General features: G+C 47.0%; 1 protein-coding gene across 43 annotated transcripts in view; it reads left to right on the forward strand.

Moving 5' to 3' along the window:
- The window catches only part of nrxn3a (neurexin 3a), a 1,279,906-nt gene that overhangs the window by 609,668 nt on the left and 644,990 nt on the right, over positions 1-25,248 (forward strand). The gene's annotated exons all lie outside the window — the stretch shown is intronic.

Raw genomic sequence — 25,248 nt, forward strand, 5'->3', positions numbered from 1 at the left:
CTGTGGGGGTGGGGCAACGTGAGGATAGCCGTGTGGAGCCCACCAATAAGGAGGCTGGGACGGGGGAGTTGGATCTGGGATGTCCTGTTTTAAATTCCCCGGGAATACATTCAATCGGAGTTGGCAGGCTGAGTGGCAGACTGGATCAGGAAGAGATCACTTTTAGAGAACCCGCTGAAATTGTGAAGGATTCAGAACCAACATTTAAAGTACCAGGGGCAAATATCTGCACATTCTCTAGATTTGCCCATGAAATAATTCAGGGCTTCCCACAGATAGGAATAAGAATTGTCCGTCTATTGTAAGTTTAAGTTTATTTATTAATATCACAAGTAGACTTACATTAACACTGCAATGAAGCTATTGTGAAAATCCCCTAGTTGCCACACTCCGGCGCCTGTTCGGGTACACTGAAGGACAATTTAGCACGGCCAATATACCTAACCAGCACGTCTTTCGGACCAGGGGAGGAAAGTGGAGCATATAAGGCTGGCCCAGTGGGAATTACCTGTTCTGTTCTCAATTGTATCTTTATCAAGTTGATGCGATTCTTCTTATTTAAATTCCTTTGGGGTCCGCTTGGATAACTATTAATTTGTTACACAGACATATGAATTAGGGGCAGGAGAGTAGGCCACTCGGCCCGTCGAGCCTGCTTTGCCATTCAGTTAGATCATGGCCCCACATTCCTGCCGACCCCCGATAACCATCGAGCCTCCCTGTTACAGATGGCAGGTTTGGTGTAACTGGTGATGTTTCCTTGTGGGTTGAGATCGCGTTGGAGATAATTTCTCCAGCCTCTTCCCTGACCCCAGGATATCCCACAATATTTCACAGCCAATTAAATGTATTTTGATGTGTCGTCGCTGTTGGAATTTGTTGAAGGGAATATCCACCAAATGGAAGTGCAATAATGACCAGATAATTTGTTGATTGAGAATTAAACGCTGGCCCAGAAAATTGGGGGATTTTTGACTCACACCTTGAGAGAGATGGTGGGGTGAGGTGGGGGGGAGGGGGGAGGGGGGTGGGGTGGTGTGCTCTCGGTTTAATGTCTCATCCGCAAGTCCACAAAGGCTGGCCATTTAATTTAAATACAGATAGGGAACCGTGGCATCTGAACAGCACAGAGGAACACCACAACATATTGCACCTTGCCAGCATGGTGGCACAGTGGATTAGCACTGCTGCCTATCAGCGTCAGGAACCTGGGTTCGATTCCCGGCTTGGGTCACTATCTGTGCGGAGTCTGCACCTTCTCCCCGTGTCTGCGTGGGTTTCGTCCGGGTGCTCCGGTTTCCTCCCACAGTCCGATTGACTTGCTGGTTAGGGTGCATTGGCCGTGCTAAATTCTCCCTCAGTGTTCCCCGAACAGGCAACGGAGTGTGGCGACTAGGGGATTGTCACAGTAACTTCATTGCAGTGTTAATATAAGCCGACTTGTGACACGAATAAATCAACTTTTTTAAAAACTTGAAAACATTAAAAGCTTTTCGGTTAAAGATAAACGCAAAATACTGCAGATGCTGTTGAGAAAAGCATGGATGTTAGGGAACTTGGGGAAATAAATAGTAATGTCTTGAGGAGTGTACATATTACAGTGAAGGAGGTGTTGGAAGTCTTAAAGCACATCAAAGTAAATAAATCCCCGGGACCTGATGAAGTGTATCCCAGGACATTGTGGGAGGCTAGGGAGGAAATTGCGGGTCCCCTAGCCGAGATATTTGAATCATCGATAGTCACAGGTGAGGTGCCTGAAGATTGGAGAGTGGCAAATGTTGTGCCTTTGTTTAAAAAGGGCTGCAGGTAAAAGCCTGGGAACTACAGGCCAGTGAGCCTCACATCTGTGGTGGGAAAATTGTTGGAAGGTATTTTGAGAGACAGGATGTAGAGACGCAAGGACTGATTAGGGACTGTCAGCATGGTTTTGTGAGTGGAAAATCATGTCTCACAAATTTGATTGAGTTTTTTGAAGGGGTAACCAAGAAGGTAGATGAAGGCAGTGCAGTTAATGTTGTCTACATGGACTTTAGCAAGGCCTTTGACAAGGTACCACATGGTAGATTGTTGCATAAGGTTAAATCTCACGGGATCCAGGGTGAGGTATCTAAATAGATACAAATTTGGCTTCTTGACAGAAGTCAGAGGGTGATTGTAGGGAGTTTTCTTTCAAACTGGAGGCCTGTGACCCAGCGGTGTGCCTCAGGGATCAGTGCTGGGTCCACTGTTATTTGTCATTGAAATTAATGATTTGGTTGAGAATATAGGAGGCATGGTTACTAAGTTTGCAGATGAAACTAAGGTTGGTGGCATAGTGGACAGTGAAGAAAGTTATCTCCAATTGCAACGGGATCTTGATCAATTCGGCTGACGAATGGCAGATGGAGTTTAATTTAGACAAATGCGAGGTGATGCATTTTGGTAGATTGAACCAGGGCAGTTAATGGTAGAGCGTTGGGGAGAGTTACAGAACAAAGAGATCTAGGGGTACATGTTCATAGCTCCTTGAAAGTGGAGTCACAGGTGGACAGAGTGGTGAAGAAGTCATTCAGCATGCTTGGTTTCATTGGTCAGAACATTGAATACAGAAGTTGGGACGTCTTGTTGAAGTTGTACAAGACATTGGTAAGGCCACACTTGGAATACTGTGTGTAATTCTGGTCACCCTATTATAGAAAGGACGTTATTAAACTAGAAAAAGTGCAGAAAAGATTTACTAGGATGTAACCGGGACTTGATGGATTGAGTTATAAGGAGAGGCTGAATAGACTGGGACTTTTTTCTCTGGAGCGTAGGAGGCTGAGGGGTGATCTTATAGAGGTCTATAAAATAATGATCAAGTGTTCTCCATTAGATCAGCTAGATAGTTGATATATTTTCCCAAAGGTAGGGGAGTCTAAAACTAGAGGGCATAGGTTTAAGGTGAGAGGGGAGAGATCCAAAAGTGTCCAGAGGGGCAATGTTTTCACACAGAGGGTGGTGAGTGTCTGGAACAAGCTGCCAGAGGTAGTAGTAGGGGCGGGTACAATGTTGTCTTTTAAAAAGCATTCAGATAGTTACATGGGTATGATGGGTATAGAAGGATATGGGCCAAATGCGGGCAATTGGGATTAGCTTAGGGGTTTTTTAAAAAATGGCGGCATGGACAAGTTGGGCTGAAGGGCCTGTTTCCATGCTGTAAACCTCTATGACTATGCTGGAGTCTGAAACAAAAAGAGCAAAATGCTGGAAAATCTCAGCAAGTCTGATAGCATCTGTGGAGGGAGAGTAGAGCTCTGATGAAGGATCATCTAGACTTAAAACGTTGGCTCCACTCTCTCTGCACAGATGCTGTCAGACCTGCTGAGATTTTCCAGCATTTTTCTGTCTTCCCTTTCAGTTAAGTGTCTGTTGCGTTGTAAGATTAAAGCCAGCATTCCAGAGGAAAGACAAGGGGAGAACATGCAGACTCCGCACAGACAGTGACCCAAGCTGGGAATCGAACCCGGGTCCCTGGCGCTGTGCGGCAGCAGCGCTAACCCACTGTGCCACCGTGCCGGCAAGGTGCGATATGCTGCGGTTCCCCCGTTTCTAAGTGTAATCTCGAAACTCTCAAACACATGCTCTAAGGTACAATTTTTTTTTTTAACACTCAAACCAACTTTACCATGGGAACGTGTGGGGAAAGAAATGATGATTACTTGTGAAATTCCAATGCAGTCATGCTGGGCACCATAAATACCTAATACTGGGGCAAGTCGCCAGGAGGCCAAATTGCAAGAATTATGTTGCAGTTGGAAATAATTAAATGCCAAGAGCTGAAGGCTGACTTGGTTAGAGCAGAGAGGGAGAAAGGAGAAGTGTCGGCGGGGGGGGGAAATATCAATGGTCCTGACTCCAGCTTACTGCCCAGGGAGAAGATGGAGCATTAACGGCGTGAGATATAATTGAGACGAAGAGACCGTAGGAATTTTCTCCTCGTTCCGTTGAAGAGCGTTGCAGGATGGGATGGCTCACCCCAATCAAACACTTGTGGATGCTCGGAGCTACAGACTGTTCAGAAGGCAATCAAGGCAGCTTTGCAAAGCAGTGCAAGTCCTCATTAGTCCCACACTGTGCTGATACGCGCTAAATTGAGACGCAGCACATGCATGTCACCTGTAATGAATGAAAAGCTCCTTAATTACTGCACATCTTCAGCAAACAAGAAACCAACAAATGGACACGCCATGCCTGGGCCCCTTAAAAAAAATTTAATTAACCTTTTCAACGAGAGTAACACGAAAGTTTGTAACCAGCTAGTTTCAGATTCAATATTCTGCTTTGGATATCAGTAACAATGCCATGATTCTCACCTCTAATAGATCTTACTAATAAATAACAATAACACTCCCTAATAGTTTCACAAATTGTTTATTCTAATGCGCGGTAACACGCTTAAAGAGGGAGAAGTCACTCTGTCAGTTGACTCAGCTGTCACAGTGTGTTAGATCGTCACGGATAGGCAACATTGGGATTCAGCCGGGTCCCTTGGCACAAATGATAAAATCCACCTGTCTGCCTGCCCTCCAGTTCTTTATTCTTTCATGGGATATGGGCATCACTGGCAAGGCCAGCACTTGTTGCCCTGAACATTTCAGAGGCTATTTAAGCGTCAACCACGTTGCTGTGGATCTGGAGTCACACGTAGGCCAGGCCGCGTAAGGATGGCAGATTTCCTTCCCTAAAGGACGTGAGCGAAGGAAATGGGTCTTCACAATGACCGATGATAGTTCCATGGTCACCATTACCAAGACTAGCTTTAATTCATTGCTAACCCTACCAAAGCTCAAGAGGTCAGTCAGTGGTCATGGGGTCCACTAATCGACATGCGAATGGAAAGCTCACTGGTAAGGTCACAAGTGGCAGCCAAAGTCTGCCAAACTAAAGTGAGCCTTTACGCCCTTAACCTTCCTGGCACAGAGGCTGAGGTTTTGATTTGATTTGATTTATTATTGTCACATGTACTAACATACAGTGAAAAGCATTGTTTCTTGCGTGCTATACAGACAAAGCATACCGTTCATAGAGAAGGAGAGAGTGCAGAATGCAGTGTTACAGTCATGCCTAGGATGTACAGAAAGATCTACTTAGTGTGAGGTAGGACCATTCAGAAGTCGTTCTTGAGTCGGTTGGTACGTGACCTCAGACTTTTGTATCTTTTTCCCGACGGAAGAAGGTGGAAGAGAGAATGTACGGGATGCGTGGGGTCCTTAATTATACTGGCTGCTTTTCCGAGGCAGCAGGAAGTACAGACAGAGTCAATGGATGAAAGGCTGGTTTGCGTGATGGATTGGGCTACATTCATGACATTTTGTAGCTCCTTGCGGTCTTGGGCAGAGCAGGAGCCATACCAAGCTGTGATACAATCAGAAAGAATGCTTTCTATGGTGCATCTGTAAAAGTTGATGAGAGACGGAGTGGACATGCCAAATTTCCTTCGTCTTCTGAGAAAGTAGAGCCATTGGTGGACTTTCTTAATTATTGTGTTGTACAACTCTGCTGCTTTTGATGTAAGCACAAAATTTGGGGGAGGAGTGGTATAGCAGGCAGCCAATGCAATGGTGACTATTGTTACAACAGGTTAAAATTGACCCCTCCCCCCCCCCCCCCCCCCCACCCCCTCCTCTTCGTAAAACAGGGTCTTTCGCTTCACTGGATGAACACACTGCCTCTTCATTCTGGGTCACTGTCCAAGTCCAGCCCAGTTCATCAGGCTGAAGTTCCCTGTGATGATACCATCTGGCTGGTGAACTTGGGACATACCCGATCCCAATCCTAGTGGATGGGTGAATCCACAACATGTCACTGGAATTGCATAACCTGTTACCAGTCATCAGAACATAGGAGCAGGAATAGGCCATTCAGCCCATCGAGCCTGCTCTGCCAGTCAACTAGATCATGGCTGATCTCTTCTATTTTCAAGAAGAAATTAGATATAGCTCTTGGGGCTAAAGGGATGAAGAGATATGGGGGGGGGGGGGGGGGGGGGGGCCGGGGGGGAGTTGGGATCGGGATATTGAATTTGATGATCAGCCATGATCAAAATGAATGGTGGAGCAGGCTCGAAGGGCCGAATAGCCTCCTCCTGCTTCTAGTTTCTATCACCACGTTTCTGTGCTATCCCCATATCCTTTGATTAGTCTCCATAAATCTATCGATTTGTGTCTTTGAACATGTTCAGTGACTGAGCATGGGGTAAAGAATTACCCTCTGTGTGAAGAAATTCTCGCTATCATTGGTGTGGTGAAAACTACACATCATTGATTAACATGTTCAGGTCGAGAATTCCCCCGGTGCAATTTAAAAGTTTTTTAAAGTTTATTTATTAGTGTCACAAGTCAGCTTACATTAACACTGCAATGAAGTTACTGTGAAAATCCCCCAGTTTCCACACACTGATGCCTGTTCAGGTACACTGAGAGAGAATTTAGCATGGCCAATGCACCTAACCATGTCTTTCGGACTGTGGGAGGAAACTGGAGCAGCCGGAGGAAAGAGCGTGCAGTCTCCGCACAGCCAGTGACCCAAGCTGGGAATCAAATCCGGGTCCCTGGCACTATGAGACAGCAGTGCTAACCACTGTGCCATCGTGATGCCCATAGTGAAGGCTGTAAACAAATTAAAATGAACAAGCTATGACTATTTTTTTGAAACACGTACACTGAGTTTGTTAACATCCTTACAGATAATGTGCAGAGCTAAATTGCCAGTTCATTGGAGCAGCACCCATTCATAGGGAGAGATGCTCTTGTATCAAGCTCCATACAGTGAGATTGATACATCCTTAAGTAATAGTGATAAACATGTTTGATTATAGCAATGCAGGACATTATATTTAGTACTGTATCAATGAAAGTCTGCTTCTCAAAGCTGAGTTCATTTCAGAGGCAATTTGCTTTGCAATGTTTAAGTTAGAGATTAGAGTATCCGATCATGAAAGGCTAGATAGAGCTGGAGTGTTAAAATATTTAACATTCTCTCAGCTCCTGTTGTCGGCCCAAAGCCCCAAATAATAACAGTAGCCTGAACTTAAGCAGCACATTTCACCTTACAAGGGTGGCACAGTGGTTAGCACTGCTGCCTCACAATGCCAGGGACGTGGGTTCAATCCCGGCCTTGGGTCACTGTCTGTGTGGAGTCTGCACGTTCTCCCCGTGTCTGCGTGGGTTTAGAACATAGAACATAGAAACAATACAGCACAAACAGGCCCTTCGGCCCACAAGTTGCGCCGGTCATGTCCCTACCTACCTAGGCTTATATATAGGCTTACCTATAACCCTCAATCCTATTAAGTTCCATGTACTCATCCAGAAGTCTCTTAAAAGACCCTATCGAGTTTGCCTCCACCACCACTGATGGCAGCCGATTCCACTCACCCACCACCCTCTGAGGGAAAAACTTATCCCTGACAACTCCTCTATACCTACTCCCCAGCACCTTAAACCTGTGTCCTCTCGTCGCAGCCATTTCAGCCCTGGGAAGAAGCCTCCAAGAATCCACCCGATCTATACCTCTCAACATCTTGTACACCTCTATCAGGTCACCTTTCATCCTTCGTCTCTCCAAGGAGAAAAGACCGAGCTCCCTCAGCCTATTCTCATAAGGCATACCAACCAATCCAGGCAACATCCTTGTAAATCTTCTCTGCACCCTTTCAATCATTTCCACATCCCTCCTGTAATGAGGCGACCAGAACTGCGCGCAGTACTCCAAGTGAGGTCTGACGAGGGTCCTATAAAGCTGCATCATTATCTCCCGACTCCTAAGCTCAATCCCTCGATTGATGAAGGCCAGTACGCCGTACGCCTTCTTAACCACCTCCTCTGTGAGGCCGATTTAAGAGTCCTGTGGACCCAGACCTCAAGGTCCTTCTGATCCTCTACGCTGCTAAGAGTCTTACCCTTGATATTATACTCCTTCATCCCATTTGACCTGCCAAAATGGGCCAGTACACATTTGTCCGGGTTGAAGTCCATCTGCCACTTCTCCGCCCAGTCTTGCATCCTATCTATGTCACGCTGCAGCTTCTGACATCCCTCCAACCTATCCACAACACCACCAACCTTTGTGTCGTCGGCAAACTTACCAACCCATCCCTCCACTTCCTCATCCAGGTCATTTATGAAAATGACAAACAGCAAGGGTCCCAGAACAGATCCCTGGGGCACTCCACTGGTGACCGACCTCCATTCAGAAAAAGACCCGTCTACAACCACTCTCTGCCTTCTGCAGGCAAGCCAGTTCTGAATCCAAAGGCAACAGCCCCTTGGATCCCATGCCCTCTCACTTTCTCGAGAAGTCTTGCATGGGGGACCTTATCGAACGCCTTGCTGAAGTCCATGTAAACCACATCTACCGCTTTTCCTTCGTCAATGTGTTTAGTCACATTTTCAAAGAACTCCACCAGGCTCGTAAGGCACGATTTGCCTTTGACAAAGCCGTGCTGACTACCTTTGAGCATACTAAACTTCTCTAAATGTTCATTAATCCTGTCCCTCAGGATCTTCTCCATCAACTTACCAACCACTGAGGTTAGACTCACCAGTCGGTAATTTCCTGGGCTATCCCTATTCCCTTTCTTGAATATAGGAACCACATCCGCAATCCTCCAATCCTCCGGAACCTCTCCCGTCTCCATCGACGACGCAAAGATCATCGCCAGAGGCTCTGCAATCTCTTCCCTCGCCTCCCACAGTAACCTGGGGTACATCCCATCCGGTCCCGGCGACTTATCTATCTTGATGCTATTCAAAATTTCCAACACATCCTCTTTCTTAACGTCCACATACTCAATCTTTTCAGTCCGCCTCAATCCTGTAGTACAACCCCCCAGGTCTTTTTCCACCGTGAATACCGAGGTAAAATATTCATTAAGCACCTCTGCTATTTATAGAACAGTACAGCACAGAACAGGCCCTTCGGCCCACGATGTTGTGCCGAGCTTTGTCTGAAACCCAGATCAAGCTATTTCCTCCCTATCATCCCGAAGTACTCCATGTGCCTATCCAATAGCTTCTTAAATGTTCCTAAAGTTTCTGACTCCACTATCCCTGCAGGCAGTCCATTTCACACCCCAACCACTCTCGGACATCCTTCCTATATCTCCCACCATGAACCCTATAGTTATGCCCCCTAGTTACCGCTCCATTCACCCAAGGAAATAGTCTTTGAACGTTCACTCTATCTATCCCCCTCATCATCTTATAAGTCAAGTCTCCTCTCAACCTCCTCTGCTCCAAAGAGAAAAGCCCAAGTTCCCTCAACCTTTCCTCATAAGACTTACCCTCCAAACCAGGCAGCATCCTGGTAAATCTCCTTTGCACTCTTTCCAGTGTCTCCACATCCTTCTTCCGGTTCTGTACAAACTTTCTGACCTTCACCTTTTATAGGTCCTATTCCTTGACATCTCATCCTTTTACTCTTCACATATTTATAGAACGCCTTAGGGTTCTCCTTAATCTTGCCTCCGGGTGCTCCAGTTTCCTCCCACAGTCCAAAGATGTACGGGTTAGGTGGATTGGCCATGGTAAATTGCCCCTCAGTGTTCCAAGATGTGTTGGTTAGGAGGATTATTGGGGCAAATACATGGGGTTACTGGGATAGGGCCTGGGTAAGATGCTCTGTCGTGGAGTCAGTGCAGACTTGATGGGCCAAATGACCTCCTTCTGTGCTGTATCTATGATTCTAAGAAAACATCCTGAGGAATTTCACAACCTAACATTGACGCTGAGTTGAAGAAAGTACTGTTAGCAAGGCGAGCAACCACTTGGACCAAGCATTAGGTTTAGCTATGGTCATAACAGTGATTAGCACTGCTGCCTCACAGCACCAGGGACCCGGGTTCGATTCCCAACTTGGGTGGCTGTCTGTGTGAATCTGCATGTTCTCCCCGTGTCTGCGTGGGTTTCCTCCGGTTGCTCCAGTTTCCTCTCACAGTCCGAAAGACGTGCTGGTTAGGTGCATTGGCCATGCTAAATTCTCCCTCAGTGTACCCGAACAGGCACCGGAGTGTGGCAACTAGGGGATTTTCACAGTAACTTCATTGCAGTGTTAATGTAAGCCGTCGTGAGACACTAATAAATAAACTTTAAACTTAACTAGTGTCTAAACGAAGAGAGTGAGAGATGGGGCGGGTTAGGGAGGGAAGTTCCAGGTCTTTGGGCTGGGACTGCTGAAGGCATTCCTGCCACAGAAGACGCACAAGAGGCCAGAATTGGAGGAACACTGAGATATTGGGGAATTGCAGAGACAGGGAGGGGTGAGGTCGTGGAAAGTGTGAACAGGGGGAGAGGATTCTGAAATTGAAGCATGGCTGGATGAGGGGAGGAATTGTACACCGGCGGGATTTTACAGCCCCGCCGCAGTCTATAGAATTTTGAATGGTTCATCGCATTTTACTGTCCCGCCCCCACCGTGAACTGTCCGCACGAGGCATTAATACGTCAGTGAATGTGTGGGGTGTTAGGTAAGCAAAATACAGCTGACGCTGGAATCTGAAACAAGAACAGAGGATGCTGGAAAATCTCAACAGGTCTGGCAGCATCTGTAGGGAGAGAGAACACAGTTTATGTTTTGAGTCATCAACCCTTTGTCAGAACTGAAAGGAGGGAGAATGTAGAAACCGCAATATAAAGTAGCAACTTTAAGAACAAAAGACATATGGCTTTGTGTGGGAGACTTAGTAGATTTTGGATCGATGAACTTTAGTAAATAAACGCTTGAATTGCTTTTGTGTCATGCTGCTTGCATTGGAGGCAATAATTTAAGAGCTCAAAGTGATAATTTTTCTAAATTTACAGACAAAACCTTTTTTACCTCAGGAATATGGCAGAGTTTTTATCTGAGAAAAAAATTTAAAGATGTGTCGCAGAATCCTTATAGTGCAGAAGAGGCCATTCGGGCCATCAGGTTTGCATCGACTCTCTGACAGAGCATCTTACCCAGACCCTCTCTCCCTAACTGCACACATTTGCCATGGCCAATCCACCTAACCTGCACATTCTGAGAGACCATGATGTGGAGAAATCATAGAATCATAGAAACCCTACAGTGCAGAAGGAGGCCATTCGGCCCATCGAGTCTGCACCGACCACAATCCCACCCAGGCCCTACCCCCACATATTTTACCCGCTAATCCCTCTAACCTACGCCTCCCAGGACTCTAAGGGGCAATTTTTTTTTAACCTGGCCAATCAACCTAACCCGCACATCTTTGGACTGTGGGAGGAAACCGTAGCACCCCGAGGAAACCCATGCAGACACGAGGAGAATGTGCAAACTCCACACAGACAATGACCCGAGCCGGGAATCGAACCCAGGACCCTGGAGCTGTGAAGCAGCAGTGCTAACCACTGTGCTACCGTGCCGGCGTTGGACTGGGGTGGGCACAGTAAGAAGTCTCACAACACCAGGTTAAATCCAACAGGTTTATTTGGAATCACGATGAAGGAGCAGCGCTCTGAAAAGTCTGTGATTCCAAATAAACCTGTTGGCCTTTAACCTGGTGTTGTGAGACTTCTTACTATATTAAGGGACAATTTAGCATGGCCAATCCACCTAACTTGCATATCTTTGGGGTGTGGGAAGCACACTCGGAGCACCCGGAAGAAACCCACGCAGACACGGGGGGGGGCGGGTGGGGTGATGCGCTGTCAATTAGGCAAAAGACTACTTGTGTGCCAATACAACTGGAGGCTTTTATTCATAACAGAATCAGGAGCACATCCCAACAGGTAACCGACCCGGACTGAACAAGGGGGAGGAGACAGCCGCCTTTATACTAGGGGATGTGCCCAGGCATAACAAACACTGAACGGTGGTCCAAGTAGGACAAAGGCACAACTGAAGTCCACCACAGAGGGGAACGTGCAGACTCTGCACAGATAGTGACCCGAGGCCGGAATCGAACCTGGGTCCCTGGCGCTGTGAGGCAGCAGTGCTAACCCACTGTGCCGCCGTGCTGCCCCTTCATTGCACCCTCTCACAAATATCCCGAAGTGCTTCATTACCATGGAGTTGCATTGAAGTCTAGTGTCTGTTGCCCTGTCCGCCTGTCTCGGTTTGCTATTGTGACATATTGGAATGTGTCTGGGAGGGTTCTGAGGTAGAGAACGGAGAAGTGAGAAGGGGGCTGGCGATCTCCTTCCAGCACCATGAAGGGGGGAGGTTTCTCAAACTGTGCAGAATGCCAGAGGTCTGGACATCTCTGGCCTTCCCAATGCAGACTGGCACAGGGAGTATTCCAGCCGTAAAACATGCTGTAGCAATTCAATATCCAAATGTAGCCAGCCGGTTTTAATTTTGTTGTTTTAATTGATTCTAATGTCCAATATCACAGTAATCCGACTGTAATGTTAGGATCTTTAACATCCTGCCAAGTGTACGCGCTTTGCTTAAATGTGTAACTAGGCAGAACAAGTTGAAACCTATTTTAGCGAACGAGCAGAATAATAGAGTGTAGGATCCAATCTTCTCTGCTTCCAGCTTCTGTAACAATAATATTGGGTTATTTATAGATAAGAGAGACATTTTATTGACCCTTTCAAGTAAACATTATGGCAGCTTCATGTCTCGCTTAGCTGCAACTCTTAGCCAAGTATATGCTTGTTGAGTGAAGCGACTGGACATTAGGATTGAGACCTTTGAGGATCAGAAAAGGTCGTTAGGCTTAAACATGTCTTTCCATTTCTCATAGTTCGATATCATCTTCCTGCATTCTCACTGAACCCTCTCTCTTCAGAAAGACATCTGACCCCTCCATCCGCTTCATATAAGCACTTGCCAAAAGAAGAAAAGGTTATCTGGTCAAGAAAGGCTTAGGGGATAAGGCAGGAAAGTGGAGTTGAGGATTATCATATCAGATCAGTCACGATCTCGGTGGATAGTGGAGCAGACTCGATGGACTGAATGGCCTACTTCTGCTCTGACCTCTTGGGGTCTATGGTCTACAGTTCTTTATTGGTGGAGTGATCTGTGCACATGCCCCCAATGCCTTGTCACCTTGTTTATGAATGTGTCCTCTCTTTGTCTACTTCCCTGCTAATTTAATCACTAAAAATCTTCAGTGTGTCCTCATCAGCCTGAATGTCTCCTGGAGAGAGCGGGAATTGATAACCTGTTCATGTCAGGGTCTGCTGGAGAGATATGTTATGATAGCCCAGCAGAGATCAGAGTCTGTTGGAGAGAGGAGAATGATGGCCCAGTAGAGATCAGAATCTGCTGGAGAGAGGAGAATGATAGCCCAGTAGAGATCAAAGTCTGCTGGAGAGAGGGAAATAATTGCCCAATAGAGATCAGAGTCTGCTGGAGAGAGGAGAATGATGGCCCAGTAGAGATCAGTATCTGCTGGCGAGGGGCAATGATAGCCCAGTAGAGATCAGTGTCTGCTGGAGAGAGGAGAATGATGGCCCAGCAGAGATCAGAGTCTGTTGGAGAGAGGAGAATGATGGCCCAGTAGAGATCAGTATCTGCTGGCGAGAGGGAATGATGGCCCAGTAGAGATCAGTGTCTGCTGGAGAGAGGAGAATGATGGCCCAGTAGAGATCAGTATCTGCTGGTGAGGGGGAATGATGGCCCAGCAGAGATCAGAGTCTGTTGGAGAGAGGAGAATGATGGCCCAGTAGAGATCAGTATCTGCTGGAGAGGGGGAATGATAGCCCAGTAGAGATCAGTGTCTGCTGGAGAGAAGAGAATGATGGCCCAGTAGAGATCAGAATCTGCTGGAGAGAGGAGAATGATAGCCCAGTAGAGATCAAAGTCTGCTGGAGAGAGGGGAATAATTGCCCAATAGAGATCAGAGTCTGTTGGAGAGAGGAGAATGATGGCCCAGTAGAGATCAGTATCTGCTGGCGAGGGGGAATGATGGCCCAGTAGAGATCAGTGTCTGCTGGAGAGAGGAGAATGATGGCCCAGCAGAGATCAGAGTCTGTTGGAGAGAGGAGAATGATGGCCCAGTAGAGATCAGTATCTGCTGGCGAGGGGGAATGATGGCCCAGTAGAGATCAGTGTCTGCTGGAGAGAGGAGAATGATGGCCCAGTAGAGATCAGAATCTGCTGGAGAGAAGAGAATGATAGCCCAGTAGAGATCAAAGTCTGCTGGAGAGAGGGGAATAATTGCCCAATAGAGATCAGAGTCTGCTGGAGAGAGGAGAATGATGGCCCAGTAGAGATCAGAATCTGCTGGAGAGAAGAGAATGATAGCCCAGTAGAGATCAAAGTCTGCTGGAGAGAGGGGAATAATTGCCCAATCGAGATCAGTGTCTCCTCGAGAGAGGAGAATGATGGCCCAGTAGAGATCAGTGTCTGCTGGAGAGAGGAGAATGATGGCCCAGTAGAGATCAGTGTCTGCTGGAGAAAGGGGATGATGGCCCAGTAGAGATCAGTGTCTGCTGGAGAGAGGGGATGATAGCCCAGTAGAGATCAGTATCTGCTGGAGGGGCAAAGGCAGCACAGTCGAAACCAGTGTCCGCTGGAGAGAGGGGCTATGATTGCCCTGTACAGACCAGTGCCCACAGCGCAGTAAGTGAGAAAAAACAGGAGGCAAATTGTATCATGGTTTATCCGTTTGCCTGATTTAAACAATTCTCCCAATTCCCTCACGACATTACAGGAACAATTCTTCCTTTTCTTTGAATGTCAATGGCCCATGAGGTGTAATATTTCACTCACTGCAGACGCGGATGCACCAGACTGCTCACACACTCCTGCAGCTAATATAACTCGGGGTAATTTAGCGTTGAAGTCATTCATTGTTCTGATCCGTCAGTGTGTACCAAAAAAAAATAATAGAAGAATAATTATTATGTACACAGGTTCCCTCACTGCGTCCCAGCGTTGAAGGTGCGATACAAGCACCTTTATTACTGAGGTCGAAGGTAGCTGTCAGCTGCGCAGTCATTTTGATATATTACTGGCGATGACAACGCTTCATATGACTTGGAACATGGGAGATGTAATGTTGATTAACAAATGGGTTCTTGCATTTATTAATTAAAGTGTCTTAGCTTGCGTTTTACCTTTGCCTGGTGCAGTTACTGACCTATCTCTGATTCATTCTGTCTGATGCTACTAGTTTCGGAGGCTGGAGGCAGTGCTTTTCTTGCGCCCAGTGTCATTCTTTCTCACTCTCTCTCCCTTGCTCTGTCACTCATTCACTCACTCTTCACTCGCTCTCTCTCTCACTCACTCATTTTCTTCACCTGTTCTCTCCCATTCTCTCTCTCAGACTCACTCTTTTCACTTGCTCTCCTCTCTCTCATTTCACACTCTCTCACTCTTTCTCATTCTCACTCTCTCTCTATAATTCTCTCCCTCACTCATTCTGTCTCTCACTCACTCTCTTTACTCACTCTCTACTGGGCAATTATATCAGGGTTCAATCCCCCTCCTGTCCCTTATATCCATTCTTCTTTCTCCATCCCTATTTCCAGATTTTGCTTTTGGTCCCAGTCCTGATATTTGACTTGTTATGGTTTTCCTTAAAACCAGTTGTCCTTTTTTATCTCTAGATCCTGAGCAGCGTTCCCAGTTTGTCCTTGGTGCTGTTTGTGCTCTCTCCTTTATGCGGGCTCCGTTTCTGGCTCTGTCCCCTGAGCTGTATCTCTGATAAGAGAATTTATTGTGGGACCTGCATCATTGTTTTATAAATTGGATTTCAAAGTTATTACTGGTGTATTAGTTTAAATTAAAATGGCCATAAAAGTGCCAGCTCATGAAAGCAGATATTCCAGACTCCCAAGGATTTCAGCAGATTGACTGTTTGAATCCTTTTTAATTATTCTGCAGAATTTCTCCTAATTATTTTCAATGATTTACTTCTTAATTATTTTCTGGCGCAGTGAGGCTTTATTCAAGTCACCACCGTTTTACCCTTCAGACCTCGGATTTCTGCAGGTGATAGCAATATCGAACACCACATCCGTTTCAGTTTCATCTTCTTCCAAATCGCACATTCTCTCTCTCTCTCATCTTCTTCACTTGCTCTCTCGCTCTCACTCTCTCTCTCTTGCTCTGTCACTCATTCACTCACTCTTCACTCGCTCTATCTCTCTCTCACTCATTTTCTTCACCTGTTCTCTCCCATTCTCTCTCTCATACTCTCTTCACTTGCTCTCCTCTCTTTCATTCTCTCTCTCACACTCTCTCACTCACTCTCTCATTCTCACTCTCTCTCTATAATTCTCTCTCTCATTCTTTCTGTCTCTCAACCTCACTCTCTTCACTTGCTCTCTCATTCTCTTGTGCTCTCTCACTCTCTCACTTACTCACTTTTCACTCGCTCTCTCAGTCACTCATTCTCTCTCTCACTCTCATTTCCTCTCTCTCTCACTCATTCTTTCTCACTCACTCTCTCATTTTCTTTCTTTCTCACTCATTCTCTCATTCCCATTCTCCCTCTCACTCACTCTCTTCACTCACTCATTCTCTCAATCACTCTCTCTCATTCTCTCTCTTTCTCACTCATTTCTCTCTCATTCATTCACTCACTCACTCTCTCATTCTCTCTCTCACTCACTCATTCTCTCTCTCTCACTCACTCATTCACTCTCTCTCACTCACTCATTCACTCTCTCTCACTCACTCATTCACTCTCACTCTCTCACTCTCACTCTCATTCACTCTCTCACTCTCTCATTCACCCTCTCTCTCTCATTCTCTCTCTCACTCTCTCATTCTCTCTCTCACTCACTCATTCACTCTCTCACTCACTCATTCACTCTCTCATTCTCTCTCTCTATCTCCCTCTGCCCTCCAAAGGCTCCCAACTGTTTCGCTCAGTGGGGACCTGGTGAAGGATGTCACAAAACAAGGCCAGGGAGCGTAGTGAGAGGGCAGAGGGTTGCTGTTGGAATGATAAAGTTCTCCTAGGTTGCAGGTGGGCATCACTGCCTGGGTCCTCCAGTTCCCATTTCGGGACATCTCCTGGCAAATATAATTCGATTGACCCACTAGGAAGATTTTGTCGAAACAAGCCTTATTTAGGAATGTAGAATAAAATAAAAAGAAAATAGCAAGCATAACCTATACCAATATAAATACTTAAACATGACATGTTATCATTCTTAACAACTAGCTATATCTACAGTTCCAATTTAAGTAATAGACCCATAAACATACATCCTTCTTCAGAACCAGTTAGTACCAAAAACAGGTATGCTCACGTGGATGCTAGATTTCCAACCTTTTAACACCTCTGGACAGACACAGAAAGACAGCTGCCTTCTGACTCCCGTACAGCAGTTTCCAGAGAAAGACCTACTTTCAAGCAGCAGAACTTCAGAGAAAGAGATCTATTTTCCAGCAGATCTCAAACTCAGAGGCATATCTTCTCTCTACAGCTCCCAAACAGCAACTGAACTGGGTTTCTCTCTGTGAGCCTAGCCCTGCCCAGTCACATAACTTTTCCGGTCAAAACCCTAATAAAACCCCACTCTGAAAAACCCCAGGGGAAAACACTGACATAGCAACCCTGCATTAGCCCAGATTAAAAGAAACATTCCAGCAATTAAGATCAATTATGCTGCTGCAGTAACAGGGGATGCCGACTATAGACAAAATGGCACCTATAAATGGAAGTGACTGCTTAAAAAGCATCCTGCACAAGAAATATGACACAAATACAATCCTTAAAGGCATAGCATCATCACACTCCCTAACTATATGGCGGAGAAAGCCACTATTGGGACTGGCGGCTTCAATGCGATTTTTCCCACTTGCTGCCACAGTCTGCAATGACAAAGGGAAATTTCCTCCCATTATCCTTCAGATGAGATGGCAAATTGTCACTAAAGTCTAAAACTAGAGGGCACTAAAGTCTAAAATTAAACAGGCTCCGGACTGTGGCGACTAGGGGAATTTCACAGTAACTTCATTGCAGTGTTAATGTCAGCCTTACTTGTGAGTAATAAATAAACTTTAAAGAAACCTCTATGATTCTGTGACGATGACTCTAGAGTTTTACCTGTTCAGATGGAAGTTAGCTCCCACCTCACTACTTGGGGGGGAAAAGTAATGAGTTCTCCTGGATAATACTGCTCCTTAAAACCACCATCTCAACATGGATTACACGGACATTCATCTCATCGTGCATTGTAGTGCTGTGCGCAAAAGAAAAGTTTTAAAGTTTATTTATTAGTCACAAGTTGGCTTACATTAACACTGCAATGAAGGTACTGTGAAATTCCCCTAGTCGCCACATTCCGGCACCTGTTCGGGTACACTGATGGAGAATTTAGCATTGGTCAATCCACCTACCCAGCGCATCTTTTGGACTGTGGAGGAAACCAGAGCAAAGAACAGTACAGCACAGGAAACAGGCCCTTCGGCCCTCCAAGCCTGTGCCGCTCCTTGGTCCAACTAGCACCCGGAGGAAACCCACGCAGGCATGGGGAGAATGTGCAGACTCTGCACAGACAGTGACTCGAGCCAGGAATCGAACCCAGGTCCCTGGCTGTGAATAAATGGCTACCATATATAGACAGAGAAAATTATCGGAATTCTCCAGCTGTTGACACCGATGGGGTCTCCTGGTCCGGCCTTTGGAGGGTTTTCTGGCAGTGTGGGATGCAGTCAATAGGGAAATCCCACTGATAGGAGGGGGACCGGAATATCCCATCACCGGTGAATGGTGTGAGAAATACTAGGCGGGAGGCGAGAGAATTCTGCCCCCCCCCCCCAGCAGTGGCCAGAATTCTCTCATGTCCTCCATTCTCACTGGCAGGGAATCCCAGTCGCGGGAGAGGTCGGAGAATCCCAGCCAATGTCTTTCAAAATTACTCATTTTGACGCAGAGTTCTTCCAAACATCTTTGAGAGATGTGAGGGAGAAAGTCTTTCCTTTCAATTCTCACAGGCAAAACAGCACTCCCGACTAGTCAAGATTGTCATAACAGTTTATGAATTCAGTCAATTTGTGTCTTCACATTTATGTTGTGTGAGTGAGTAATTTAAAAATCAAACAAACAAAATTACACTCCAACAATGCCACCAGCAAAATCCACACGTTATCAGTGCTAGGAGGGCTGTGAAAGGAATATTGGGCAACTGTCTTGTAGGAAGGAAGGGGTTGTCCTTGGTGAACCAACATTAGCACTGTACCCAATCTGTTACGGAACGTCCTTGTGTACCTCATTTGTATGTGGACTGAAAAGGGTCAGAACAAAGGGCAAGAATGCGAGGACTAAGAAACAAAATAGGGAGTCCTGAAGGAGGGAGGTTGGAGTGCTGAAACAGAGTGTATCTCTGGCAGAGGTTGTTTGTGTCAACGTGATATTGGCAGTACATCATCGCGTTCCAAACTGGAGTGCAAAACAGGCCCGGCTGGTTTGCCTAGTTTACCAGCATGAACCCCATGGGCCGAATGGCCTCCACCTGTGCTCTAATGACTGATTCTGTGTAGTGCATGCTCACGCATTCCATGTAGAGGCAGACCTTGCATATACAATCCGGGAGAAGGCTTTAGGACCTCGCATGCAAGTACTGGGAAATCATCATCGAATAGATTCATAGAATCCTAACAGTGCCGATAGGCCATTTGGCCCTTCGAGTCTGCACCGACTCTCTGACAGGGTGTCTTACCCAGGCCCTCTCCCCTGCCCTATCCCCGTAACCCCTCACATTTATCATGGCTAATCCCATCTAACCTGCGCACCTTTGGACACTGAAGGGCAATTTAGCATGGGCAATCCACCTGGACTGCATATCTTTGGAAGGCGAGAGGAAACCGGGGCACCCGGAGGAAACCCACGCAGACACGGGGAGAACGTGCAGACTCCGCACAGACAGTGACCCAAGCCAGGATTGAACTGGGTCCCTGGCGCTGTGAGGCAGCGGTGCTAACCACTGTGCCACTGTGCCACCCAATAAACCTTAACTGTCCAGTCCACCAGCATAAAAGACTGGTAAGCTTCCTAGCACGCATCAAGCCAAGACCAGACTCCATGTGGAGACATTTGCTTCAGGGTTACCTGGAACCAAGAGAATGATGGCTGCTGATGACATTATTCCCACTCCCACTAACGAAGCAGCCTGTTTAGTTAACTACAATAACTTTCCATTTATATAGTGTCTTCAATGAAGAAAAGAATCCCAAAGTACTTCATAGGAGCATATTCAGATCATTCCTAACACTGGGATAAATTCAGGGGCAGGTGGAATAAAAGCTTGCTCAAAGAGGTGAGTTTGGAAGGGGATTCCAAAGCAGAGTATCTGAATGGTGATGTCACAGCCACCTGCGGTGGAGTAAAAATATAACAAGAATTGTATACAATTGGGTGGCACGGTGGCACAGTGGTTAGCATTGCTGCCTCACAGCGCCAGGGATCTGGGTTCGATTCCAGCCTCGAATCACTGTCTGTGCAGAGACTGCACATTCTCCCCATGTCTGAGTGGGTTTCCTCTGGGTGCTCCGGTTTCCTCCCGCACTCCAAAGATGTGCGGGTTAGGTTGGCCATGCTAAATAGACGCTTAGTGTCAGAGGGATTAGCAGTGTAAATGTGTGGGGTTGCGGGAATAGGGCTGGGTGGGATTGTTGTCGGTGCAGACTCGATGGGCCGAATGGCCTCCTTCTGTACTGTAGGGATTCTATGATTCTATGATATGGTGGCGTTGTGTTACAATTCACATAGACAGTCCACATTGCTGTGACAACTTGCACCTTTACATGTAACTTGCAGTTTGGATGTATGGGAGGGGCTCCAATTTCCTTTCCATAGAATCAAAACTATAGAATCACTACAGTGCAGAAGGGGGGGGCAATTGGGTGGCATGGTGGCACAGTGGTTAACACTGCTGTCTCGCAGCGCCAGGGACCCAGGCTCAATTCCAGCCTCGAATCACTGTCTGTGTGGAGTTTGCACATTCTCCCAGTGTCTGCGTGGGTTTCCTCCACGTGCTCCGGTTTCCTCCCATGCTCTAAAAATGTGCGGGTTAGGTGGATTGGCTGTGCTAAATTGCCCCTTTAGTGTCAGGGGAATGAGCAGGGTAAATATGTGGGGTTACGGGAATAGGGCCTGGGCGGGATTGTTGTCGGTGCAGACCCAATGGGCTGATTGAGTCATAGAGGTTTACATCATGGAAACAGGCCTTTCGGCCCAACTTGTCCATGCCGTCATATTTTTAACCACTAAGCTAATCCCAATTGCCCGCATTTGGCCTCTTTCTGCGTTGTAGGGATTCTAGATTCTATGGTTCTATGAGGCCATTTGGCCCATCGAGTCTGCACCGACTCTCCGAAAGTGATACGATAGGGGTGTTTAAGGGGCTTTAGATAAGCACATGAATATGTGAGGAATAGAGGGATATGGACCAAGGGTAGGCAAAAGGGATTATTTTAATTTGGCGTCAATGCTCGGTACAACATTGTGGGCTGAAGGGCCTGTTCCTGTGCTGCACTGATCAACATTCTGTGTTCTTAAGGTAGGTCATTGTTATGAACTTACGAGCTAGAAGCAGGTGTCAACCGAAGATTTAAGTGGATTATGGGGATAGGGCTTGAGTGGGATTGTGGGCGGTGCAGACTCGATGGGCAGAATGGCCTCCTTCTGCACTGTAGGATTCTATGGTTCTATGACAGGGACAACGAAAAGGAATTGGGCGGCCCAGTGGCACAGTGGTTAGCACTGCTACCTCACAGCTCCAAGGAGTCTGTGTAGAGTTTGCACACTCTCCCCGTGTCTGCATGGGTTTCTTCCAGGTGCTCCGATTTCCTCCCACACTCCAAAAATGTGCGGGTTAGGTTGATTGGCCATGCTAAATTGCCCCTCAGTGCCCTAGGGTGTGTCAGTTAGAGGGATTAGTGGGGTAAATATGTGGGGTGACGGGGATAGGGCCTGGGTGGGATTGTTGTTGGTGCAGGCTCGATGGGCCGAATGGCCTCCTTCTGCACTGTCAGATTCTATGACAGCGGAAAGGAATTCTCAGCGTTAGGCCACTGGAGGAGGAAATCAGATCGGACTGAAACAGGTCAGAACTGTCCGTGTCATGTACAGATGAGAAATAGAACCGATTGCATCTGCTGAGGTATTTTAATTAATGTTGCTTCAATCAGGAAAATAGGTTATGATTTCTTAATTAAATATCGAGCAACGTTGTTTTGAGATTGTATTAATTGGGGCATTGATGCAAGATGCAAAGCTGAACGGCAGTGTTATTGGAGTAGGAGAAAGTACACATTATCGCCATGAATGCTCAGGATGAAAAGGGGCTTAAAGTGATAAATTTTCCGTCAGAATTCTGACAGACAAAATATTTGCTCCCGGGGGAACCATTGCTTGTTTTATATCTTTTAAGAAGAGGAGAAACTCTCACAGTTCCTTCAGTCTACCATTGGAGCCTTTAGCTTCTTTTTTCCCCTGGAGTTTTGCATAATTATGGCAAGGTTTTCCAGACCCCCATGGCACATTTTCCAGCAGTGGAGGGGGCCAGCCATTGGCCAGCAGAGGTATCTTCCAGTCCCACCGGGTACTTTGCATGGCTCGCACCCATCACTGCTGGGAAACCCACCACGGGTGGGGTGGCATGGGGGGGGGGGGGGGGTGTCACCATCAGCGGGACTGGAAGATCCTGCTGGTGGGAAGGGCTGGAAAATTACACCCCAAGTTCTTGCAGCAGAGGGAAATCAAATGGCAGACAGTACCTGATCATTTTTCTATTTGGAAACCCTTTAGTTGTGTTGAGACTTGCACAAGTTGGCAGAGAGAGGGATAAGAAACATTCGCTATCTCCTCGTCAATGGAGCTAGTCAGGAATCAGTGAGAGGTGGCGAAGAGGGAGGGAGGGAGGCAATGGCCTAGTGGTATTGTCGCTAGACTATTAATCCAGAAACTTAGCGAATGTGGTGGGGACCCAGATTCGAATCCCACCAGGGCAGATGGTGGAATTTGAATTCAATAAAAAATATCTGGAATTAAGAATCTACTGATGGCCATGGAACCATTGTCCAATGTTGGAAAAAGCCATCTGGTTCACTAATGTGCTTTAGGGAAGGAAATCTGCCATCCTTACCTGGTCTGGCCTACATGTCACTCCAGAGCCACAACAATATGGTTGACTCTCAACTGCCCTCTGAAATGGCCCAGCAAACCACTCAGTTCAAAGGCAACCAGGGATGGGCAATAAACGCTGGCGAGCCAGCGACGCCCATGCCCCATGAATGAATTTTAGAAATCCAAGTGCCCTTGTTGTCTGCAGGCACAAGCCAGCAGTGCTGGAACGAATGAGCCAGAGGCCATATTAAGCCTCAACATGAACTGCCACTCGCCCCTTCTGTTCCCCTGCTTGGAAGGTCATGGGTTCCAGGCATGCCACAAAGACTTGTGCACACAAACCTCCTACAAAGGGTCATTCAGACTCGAAATGTTAGCTCTATTCTCTCTACACAGATTCTGTCAGACCTGCTGAGATTTTCCAGCATCTTCCGTTTTTGTGACACACACAAATGCTCTGGTGCGGCACCTGAAGGAGCGCTGCACTGTCGGACATTCGTGAACCAGATGGGATTTTCCAACAATTGACAATGGTTTCACGGTCATCAGTAGATTCCTAATTCCAGATTTTTTTTATTGAATTCAAATTCCACCATCTGCCGTGGTTGGGATTTGAACCCGGGTCCCCCAGAACGTTAGCTGAGTTTCTGGATTTAATAGTCTAACGATAATACCAGCGATAATAATGGCCTAGGATACAGGCCTAGGATGTTTCCTTGTTAACTAGGCAAGCAAGATAACGGAACTTAGCCTCAAAGCGCTGGACACGACTTACGATTAAAAATATTGGAGGAGTGAAGGTGAGGTGTGTGTACAAGCAGTGGCTGGGTGATATAAGGGTTGGGTTTTAAAAGATTGTCGGTGGCAAGAAAGATTTAGAGAGCCAAAGGAGTTTCTGCTTTAATGTACTGCAAACTTAATCATCCGCAAATAAATTGGACCATTACAGCCTTTAGTTCCTGGCCCAGAAGTGAAATATTTCCCCTCTGCCTGATTGACAGGAGACATATTGTGAATCCCACGTAGATTCCATTTTGCAGAATTATAGCAGAAAGGTGGCGCGGTAGTTAGCACTGCTGCCCCACAGCGCCAGTGACGCGGGTTCAATTCCAGTCTTGGGTGACTTTGTGGAGTTTGCATGTTCTTCCCGTGTCTGCGCAGATTTCCTCCGGGTGCTCCGGTTTCCTCCCACAGTCCGAAAGACGTGCTGGTTAGGGTGCATTGGCCGTGCTAAATTCTCCCTCAGTGTAACCCGAACAGGCGGAGGACTGTGGCGAGTAGGGGATTTTCACAGTAACTTCATTGCAGTGTTAATGTAAGCCTACTTGTGACACGAATAAATAAGCTTCACAAACTTTAATTATGCAAGTATTACCCGCGCCGACATTCATTTGTAACACCTGCGAACCAGGGCGACTAAATGAAGGGCTGATCATTCTCGCAGTTTATTCTGGAAAATTCTTGAAACGTCAAAGTCTCGTGTGGGAATGGAGTGGATTTTAAGCAGCAGTGTAGACCCCAAACGCCCGGCCCATCCACCTTAGGGACAGCTGCACCTCAGCAATTGAATGCAGGGAACGGCATTCATCCTTTCATGGCGAGACTTCTACCCTTCACGCCCTGCCCTGAGCTGCCAGCCAATCGGATGGCCGGCAGCCCCATACTCTCAGCGGCCCCTGGGTGGACGTGATGGTCACTGTCAGCACTACAATCGGCCCCCACAGCGACGGGTCTGTACTTGAGCTAAGTGCGGGGTATGGCTGGGGCCGGGCTGACAAGGCCCCCGTGAGGAATGTGAGGGGGTTTCCATTAGTCGGAGGGTTGAGGATCCGAGGGCACAGCCTCAGAGTAAAGGGACGACCCTTTCGAACCGAGATGAGGAGGCATTTCTTCAGCCAGAGGGTGGTGAATCTATGGAATTTATTGCCACAGGGGCTGTGGAGGTCAGGTCATTGAGTGCATTTAAGACCGAGGTAGGTAGATTCTTGATTGGTAAGGGGATCAAAAGTTACTGGGAAAAGGCAGGGGAAAGAGATTGAGAAACATATTGCCCATTATCGAGTGGTGGAGCAGACTCGATGGGGGTGAATGGCCCAATTCTGCTTCCTATATCTTGTGGTCTTATGGGTTGGAGGAGGGAGTGGGTGGGAAGGGGAGAGGTTTGAGAGGCTGGATGGTAAAGGTGGGAGATATGACCTCTCGGGTGAACAGGGGGTTACCTCCAGAGGGCACAGCAAAGGAGATCC

Source organism: Mustelus asterias, chromosome 18 (assembly GCF_964213995.1).
Source record: "Mustelus asterias chromosome 18, sMusAst1.hap1.1, whole genome shotgun sequence".
Lineage (NCBI taxonomy): Eukaryota > Metazoa > Chordata > Chondrichthyes > Carcharhiniformes > Triakidae > Mustelus > Mustelus asterias.